An 8882-nucleotide genomic window follows, 5' to 3' on the forward strand; every position below is an offset into this window, starting at 1 on the left:
TTAAATAATTTAAATTTGAATAATTCTAAATTAAATAAATTGAAAAATTCAATCTTAAATCCTAAAGATAAAGAAACCTTATCTAATTTAGATAAAATAATTAATAAATCTGAATTAAATAATAATTTAACTAATTCAAATGTTACCAATTCAATTATTAATAATTCAAATTTAATTAATTTAGACTTATCCCAAATAAATAAAAAATTAGAACAAGTCTTTAATTCTTTCAACCAAGATAATGATAAGCTTAATAAATCAACTTTAAATAATTTAATAATTTCAAAAATTAATAATAATTCAACTAAACAAAATAAAATTAATAATCATCAAGATAAGTTGAACAATTCAATTTTACTCAAAAATTTGAAATTAAAAATTCAAGATAATCCTAATAATAAGAAAAATTCAAATTTCAACAAGATAAATCCTAAAATTTAATTAAATAAAAATTCAAAATTAAATAATAAAATTAATTATAATTCAGTACCATTTAATTATGAAATATTGAATAATTCTAATAAATTAAATATTAAAAATTCAAAATTAAATAATAAAATTAATTATAATTCTGTACCTTTTAATTATAAAACATTGAATAACTCTAAAAATTAAATTCAATAATTTGAAATTAAAATCCTAAAATTTAGAAAAATATTTTTATAAATTTTAACAAGTAAAAATTAAATCTTAAAACTCAAATTTATTAATAATTCAAACATAACTTAATCAAATAATCCAAATCTTAAATTAAATCAAATTAAATTAAATTAAATCAAATCAAATTAAAATTAAATTATTACCAAATGAATCAGTTTTGTCTTAGAAAGTGGTCGTTGTTCAGATACCCAGACCAAGATGGTCCATGTGCCTCGCCACTGCCTGGAAACTGATTTTTGAAATGTGGACTTAGTTGATTGACGGTTAAACCTGAATCTAACTCAAGGTCAAACATTTCATTAGAACTTAACTTAAAATTAATAAAGATAAAATTAACTACTCATCTCACATAACCCATAAGGTTATCCGTGTATGCCATGTATTGCGACACTTAGTACGGGTGAGATGATAAGGACATTAAAATACATTATTTTGAAAAAGACTTTCAAAAATTATTATAAATATTTTTATAAAAACTATTTTTGAAAACTTGATATTTCCTTGAAGTTTCATGCTTGCTGGGTGTATCTATATTATAAGTTTCAAAACCCTATATATTTGAAAATTGGTTGACCAACACATTAGACACAAACCTTTAGGTCAACACTAAGTCTAAGAACCCTAAGACACATAGGCAGAAAATCCTTGTGGTCAACAAGGATGTCCTAAGAGAGTGTCTAGTTCAGGGGGAGGTCATTCTTGAAAGACTGATATTTAAAAAGACCTCCTAAAAAAATAATAAATAAAATAAAAAAATAAAAATAAAAATAAAAAAAATTAATTAAACAACTTTTCAAAATTAAATAACTTTAAATTTAATTAAAGAAATTTTCAAAATTAAATAACTTTAAAATTAATTAAATAATTTTTCAAAATTAAATTATTTTAAAATTAATTAAACAATTATTCTAAAATTATTTTAGAAATTATTATAAATTATTCTTTTAATTTGGAACAACCTCTAAGACACATAGGGAGATTGCCTTGTAGTCAACAAGGGGCCCTAAGGGAGTGTCAGATTTAGGGGGAGTCCAAACTTAAAAGTTCAATTGAAAATTATACTTTAATCTTAAGTTATTTGCTCTGGCTGATTTAGATTAACCTCTAAGACACTTAGGGAGTTTGCCTTGTGGCTAACAAGGAGCCCTATGAAAGTGTCAGATTTAGGGGGAGATCCAAATCGAAAGAGTAAAATTAAATTTAAAAATTATTTTCCCTAAAATTATTTTTAAAATTATTATACATTATTCTTTTGATTTTGAGTCAAACCCTAAGACACACAGGGAAGTTACTTTGTGGTTAACAAAGGGCCCTGAGGACGTGTCTAGTTAAGGGGGAGATTCTAATTTAAAAAGGATAATAAATAGTTTTTCAAAAACTATCTATTTAAAAAAAATACTTTTAATAAAAATTATTTCAAAATTATTCAAAACTTATTATCAATTATTCTTTTAAGTTGAGTCAAACCCTTAGACACAGGGAGATTACTTTGTGGTTAACAAAGGACCCTGAGGATGTGTCAGGTTAAGGGGGAGAGTCTGACTTAAAAGAATAATAACTAGCTTTCCCAAAATATCTATGTTGCAAAACAATTTTGAATATTAATTTGAAAAATACCTTCAAAATCTATTTTAAAAATTAAACTTATTTTGAAAATTCTTTTGAAAACTATTTTGAACAAATCCTTCAAAACTTAACTTTTACTTGAAAATCACCCTGAAAAATAAGTTTTTATAATCTAAAAAATAAGTTTTTACAATCTACTATGGTCTTTCAAGAATTATCAAGACTTAGACGTGACCATAGAGATACCCTTATTGTTGGTGCAAGAGAGAATGGACTTAAAAATATTAAATCTTTTTGATGTATGAAAAGGGGGAGAAGGGACCTTAAGTTAATAATATAGATTTCTCCCAGAAAGTTAAACCCTGACCTATATTAACTTAAGAAATTGTCAAACATCAAAAAGGGGGAGATTATTGGTGCAAGATGCACTAAGATCTTGCCTAGAATTTCGATGTTTGACAATACACCTAAGTCGGTCAGTTTGACCAAGGGTTGATTTAAACAGGACTTGATGTTTGGATGTATAGAAGTGAGCGAGAAGACCTAGTCGGTTAGACTAGGCAGTGGAAGTCCTGATCTGGACGATCGGGCAAGGGAAGTCCTGGTGAGTGAAGTTGGGCAAGGGAAAGTCCTAGTTGTATGCTAGGCAAAGGGAAGTCCTGATTTGGAGGATCAGGCGGAAGTCTTAGCATAGTCAAGTGCACCAGGTGAAGTTTGGGCTGGTATAGGTGACCGAGTCGCAGCAGAAGTCTGGGCTGGTCTACGTGACCGAGTCGCAGCAAAAGTCTGGGTTGGTTAGTGAGAATCGAACCGCAGTAAAAATCCTGGGGGGCGAGGATAGAGCCGAGCATAAGTCCAACAAGTCTGGAGGACTTGGTTGGCATGAATTCTCCAGAATGGAGTGGGTTAGACTAACCCAAGATTTCGATAGAAATCTGAAGTTAGACCCACTAAGTAAGGATTTAGGTTGTTTTGTTTGCTTGCTTGTATGCTTGTCTTGCAGGAACCAGGAACTGGAACCAAGAGGGAAAAAGCTGAGGTGAAGCAAGCAAAGTCAACTCAAAGTATTGCTCAAAGTCAACTCTGGTCAAACCCGAGTTGAGTCGACTCAACTGGGGATTTGAGTCGACTTGGCAGTGGAGTTGACTCAGATAAGGTTTTGATTTGACTCAGGCTGACGCAGAGTCAAAGACTTATTGCGATTGACGCCACATCAACTGGAGTAGACTCAGAAGGCAACTGGAGTCGACTCAGACAGGATAACAGGCGGAAGCGATAAAAGTTAATCTGCCACGTCAGTTGGAGTCGACCCAGATGGGCATCAGAGTCGACTCAGGACCAGTATATAAGGAGGCTTCGACCAGCAGCAGTGAATAACAAATTGATACGCCTTCCTTCCGACAAGAGCTGCTTCTGAACGTGAACGGGGCTAGACGCTTACAACCAGAGAAGATCCAGGAGGAGTGCGCAGCGCTCAGGACTTCCGGATCGGCTAAGTGTTTAGTTTATTTGTTCTTTATTTTATTTTTTTGTATTATTTCTTGGACTGTAAGACGGGTTGCTCCGTCTTTGAACGACGTTTGGAAAGGAGACCATTAGTGGACGGGCGCCTCCCGAATTATGCCTTGGACGTACTAACCCTGGGGGGTTAGGAACAAGTAAATCCCGCGTATCCCCTTGCATTTATTTCTAATTCCGCTGCTTAGTTTTTGTTAGTAAAACGAACGAAAGTGAAAAAGTGACACGCGTTATTCACCCCCCCCCTCTAGCGCGTATTTCGATCCTACACTAAGTCTTTCAACCCTGCACACTTGGTAAAGAGGTTAAACCCACAACAAACCTAACTTTAACTTATTTGTCATTCATCAAAACTTGAGTTTGATTGTTAGTGCAAACTGCACCAACAATCTCCCCCTTTTTGATGCAATGACAACCTGGGTTAAAGTTAAAAAAATAACATATTAAAGCAATAAGTATAGACATAATATGCAAATGACATGCTCTAAAATCAGGGTTGTTTTAATTGTTTTAATTTCTAACTCTTAACCCTATAACCCTCCCCCTTTGGCATTCATCAAAATAAATGAATAACATGTATTTAAGTAATAGGCACTCAAGTGCTTAAAAAATAGACTAAGATTCTAAAATGATTTAGAGGGAGAGTCAAATTCTAATACAAAATAGACTAAGTTTAAGAGTGTTAAAATAACTAAGTGTAAATCATGTTAAAAGATATAGAACTAGTGCTTAGAAAACATGAATAAAACTAAGTTTTTTTTTAAAAGAGATTTTCAAAAACATTGTAAGGCTTAAGTCAATCATGAAAAAGTATCTTATAAAAACAAATTTTTCAAACAAATTAAGGCTTAAGTCATAAGTATTGTGTCAAGTAAGAAATTCAACCCATGTATACTTCTTTCTTGAAAAGAAAATTTTCCAGAAATATTTTCAAAGATAAAGTTAAAAAAACTTTTAAAGACTATTTTCAACAAGTTAATTTCAAAGCATATTAATATGAAAGAGTATTTTTTTCAAAAGACTAGTTTTAAAGTAGATTGAAAAAATATTTCAAAAAAATTCCAAAACTATTTTCAAAAATAAATTTTCTAAAATTATTTTCAAAATAATATTTAACTCATATATTTGAAAAGTTAGAATACACAGTATAGAAAGTTAGACTCAAACTCCCCTTGAACCAAGTAAGAATTTTAGCCCACTTTGGATGTCTAACCTCAGTTACTAGCTAACTATCTAGAGGATAGTAGTTTTCTCTAGGTTAGTCAAGTCAAGCACTAGTGTCTAGCTTAAGTTTACAGAAAGACTACTTGACTTGATCAATGTGAAGGTGGTATTTAACGCCCAGACTTGCTACGATGCACAGACTTAAGCATTCTGAAGTCCAAGCAATACCCTATGCATCTCACATCATTCTAAGTTATGGCAAACACAAACAAGTTATACCTAATATGTTTTGTGAGATGCGACTTCTAAATCTATAGGTTCATGCAGGTCTAGGGGTCGAGCTTAGGCTAAGTCCACCAACTTTTGAAAATCAAGTTTTAAAATCAATTTTGAAAATCAAATTTGAAAATAAAGTTTAAAAATTACTTTTTGAAAGTTTGAGTTCAAAAATCAAGTTTGAAATTTTAAGAAAAAAATCAAGCTAATTAATTAACATTGAGCTAAGTGTAAACCAGAATTTGTGAGCTGATTTTTTAAAAAGTGAGAGTGATCCGGTCAGTCCTAGTCTACAACACACATTCCTATTAATCTTCTTAAGTTGATAAATTCAAATTTAGGAAGTGGTTTAGAAAATATATCAGCTAGGTTAGCCTTAGATTCAACGTGATTAAGTTTAATTTCTCTTTATTTACATGATCTCTAACAAAATGGTGTTTTATTTCTATATGTTTGGTCTTCGAGTGGTGGACTAGGTTTTTGGTTAGGTTAATTGAACTTAGGTTATCAATATAAATTTTAACACTTTTAAACTCTATGTTAAAGTCTTTTAGGATATGCATCATCTAGAGTAATTGGGCGACATATTCGTCCATAGCTATGTACTCAACTTAAGTGGTGGATAGGTGATAGAGCCCACACTAGTGTCACGAGTGAACCTCAAATTAGAATTTATAATCGAAAACCCTTAGCTCACAAATAAATGTAATATAGGGGCCACGAGTCGTATTTTTCAAAGGACTAGTAAAGAATTTGTATGAATCAAGCTAAGATGTCGTTCTTTTTGGATTTTTTATATGAAATGGGGTTTTGATGTTTTTAAACGAAATGTAAATGAAAATTCATTAAATGAAATAAAATGCAAGTTCGCTAACCTAGAAGTGAAACTATTGAGGCAAGGTATCAAAATAAACCTAAAAATGCAATTGACTCGAATCAAAGTATCATCCTAAACCTATTAGCATTGACGATGAGATTTGAAATAAGAAATCAGAAATCAAGCTAAAAACTAGAGAATACCAATGGCAAGCTCTAAACATCCTCAAAGCAATGAAATGAACAGCTTAAACATGCAAAGCAGTTAGAGAAACAAAGAAAACAAAAAAAAAACTAGGCTAATGTATTAAATTTGGTATTAAAGAAACAAATCTAACTTGCTAACCAATTATGCAATGTAAGTATCCAATCTTGCTTAGCTAGCCGTAGACAAATGCTTAAACCACTCACACTTATCAAACATGATACACTCATCGGATTCTGATACTGAACAGTACTAAATTCAGAAATTCAGATGAAAGCATTTCAGAAAATCTTTGAGAAACTGAAACTATTGAAACTCTAAATTGATTAGGACAACTACAAATAGCTAAAGTATTAATGAGTTGTGATACAATTTGATCAAAACAAAATTTCAGAGATGCAAATACAGAAACAGAAAAAAACATAAAACCAAAATGCAGTTTAATAGAACAGAAACTTCAGAATAGAAATCAGATAAACGATCCTTAGATCTTCCCTTTCCAGATTGATTCCAATCTTGCCGTCACACAAGATCTGAGGAAACCAACAGAAATCCAAGAGAAAAGACTATCAAACCAAGCTTGATTTAATCCTGATCAACTCGCTCTAACGCAGCTTCAGAAACCCTCTTTGATACATTAAACAGAGCTGATCAAGATTTGATACTTCAGCTGATATTCTTCAAATCACAATCACTCCAATGCTCAAGAACCCTCAAAATCCTTCAAAGAATGTTGGTGCAAGATGCACTAAGATCTTGTCTAGTGTTTCGATGTTTGACAATACACCTAAGTCTGATCAATTTGACCAAGGGGTGACCCAAACAGGATCTGATGTTTGGGTGTGTGGAAGTGAGCAAGAAGACCTAGTCGGTTAGACTAGGTAATGGAAGTCCTGATCTGGATGATCAGGCAAGGGAAGTCCTGGTGAGTGAAGCTGGGCAAGGGAAAGTCCTAGTTGTAGGCTAGTCAAAGGGAAGTCCTGATTTGGAGGATCAGGCGGAAGTCTTGGTAGAGTCAACGTGCACCAGGCAGAAGTATGGACTTGGTCAGGAGGACCAAGTTGCAGAAGAACTGGACTTGGTCAGGAGGATCAAGTTGCAGTTGAAGAATGGACTGATCAGGAGGATCAGTTGCGTTCAAGTCCTGAGGGGCAACGACAGAGCCGAGCGCAAGTCAAACAAGTCTGGAGGACTTGGTTGGCATGAATTCACCAGAATGGAGTGGGTTAGGCTAACCCAAGATTTCGGTAGAAATCTGAAGTTAGACCCACTAGGTAAGACTTTAGGTTATTGTATTTGCTTGCTTGTATGCTTGTCTTGCAGGAACCAGGAGCTGGAAGCAAGAGGGAAAAGCAGAGGTGAAGTAAGCAAAGTCAACCCAAAGTCAAGCACAAAGTCAACTCTGGTCAAACCTGGGTTGAGTCGACTCAGATCAGGTTTTGAGTCGACTCGGCACTGGAGTCGACCCAGATCGGGTTTTGAGTCGACCCAGGCTGACGCAGAGTCAAGACTTATCAGACTTGGCACTGGAGTCGACCCAGATCGTGTTTTGAGTCGACCCAGGCTGACGTAGAGTCAAGATCTTATCGTTGCTGACGCCACACAAGCAGGAGTCGACCCAGGAGTCAAGATGAGTTGACTCAGAGAGGAAATCGACGAACGGGATAAAATTTGATCTGCCACGCAAGCTGGAGTCGACCCAGATGGGCATCTGAGTCGACTCAGGCAGGCTATAAAAGAAGCCTTCGAGTAGCAGCCAGAAATGATCATTCTAACATCCACCTTCCAACAAGAGCCGCCGCTGCCGAACGTGAACGGGACCAGACGCTTGAACCGGGGAAGATCCAGGAAGAGTGCGCGGCGCTCAGGACTTCCAGAACGGCAAAAGTGTTTGAGTTTCTTTATTTCTATCTTACTTTCAGTTACTTATATTGTTTGTATTTTGTGGATTGTAAGACAGGTTGCTCCGCCTCCGAACGTTGTTCGGAAAGGAGACCATTAGTGGACGGGCGCCTCCCGAATTAGGCCTTGGACGTACTAACCCTGGGGGTTAGGAACCAAGTAAATCCCGCGTGTCCATTACATCTATTTCTAATTTCGCTGCTTAGTATTTGTATAGTTAAACGAACGAAAGCGAAAAAGTGACACGCGCTATTCACCCCCCCTCTAGCGCGTGTATCGATCCTACAATTGGTATCAGAGCAGATGCGCTCTTAATTGGACTAACCGCCAAGGGAGCAAGACGGCAAAGATAGAGGGGGAGAAAGGTATGTGTTTAATGTAGGGATCTATATGCGCGAAAAACTGATTAAACCACATATAAAGCAGCGGAAAACAGGATCCCTCCAGAAGATCCATGCGAAAACATACTCGTTTGACGATTCTACCTATTAGAATCGAGTTTACCTTCGATGCGTGCCCTTCGCAATCCCGACAGCAACTCTTGCCTTCAAGGTCGTCGGATCTCAGCACGATCAGTGTGTTCGCACCTCCACGGTATCCACACGAACACTAAAATGGAGATGAACCGAACTGTGGTGCTAGCCACAGAATAGGGTTCGGCCAAGGGAAGAAGAAGAGAAGAAGAGCAAGAGCAAGGGCATCCAACAACCCCTTCATCAAGAGCCTCTCACCCCCTTTTATAGCCCACCATGAGATATAATGGATGAAGGGGAAA

Source organism: Curcuma longa, chromosome 21 (genome assembly GCF_044706935.1).
Source record: "Curcuma longa cultivar G26 ecotype Majalengka, Jawa Barat chromosome 21, ITB_CL_G26_1.1, whole genome shotgun sequence".
Classification (NCBI taxonomy): domain Eukaryota; kingdom Viridiplantae; phylum Streptophyta; class Magnoliopsida; order Zingiberales; family Zingiberaceae; genus Curcuma; species Curcuma longa.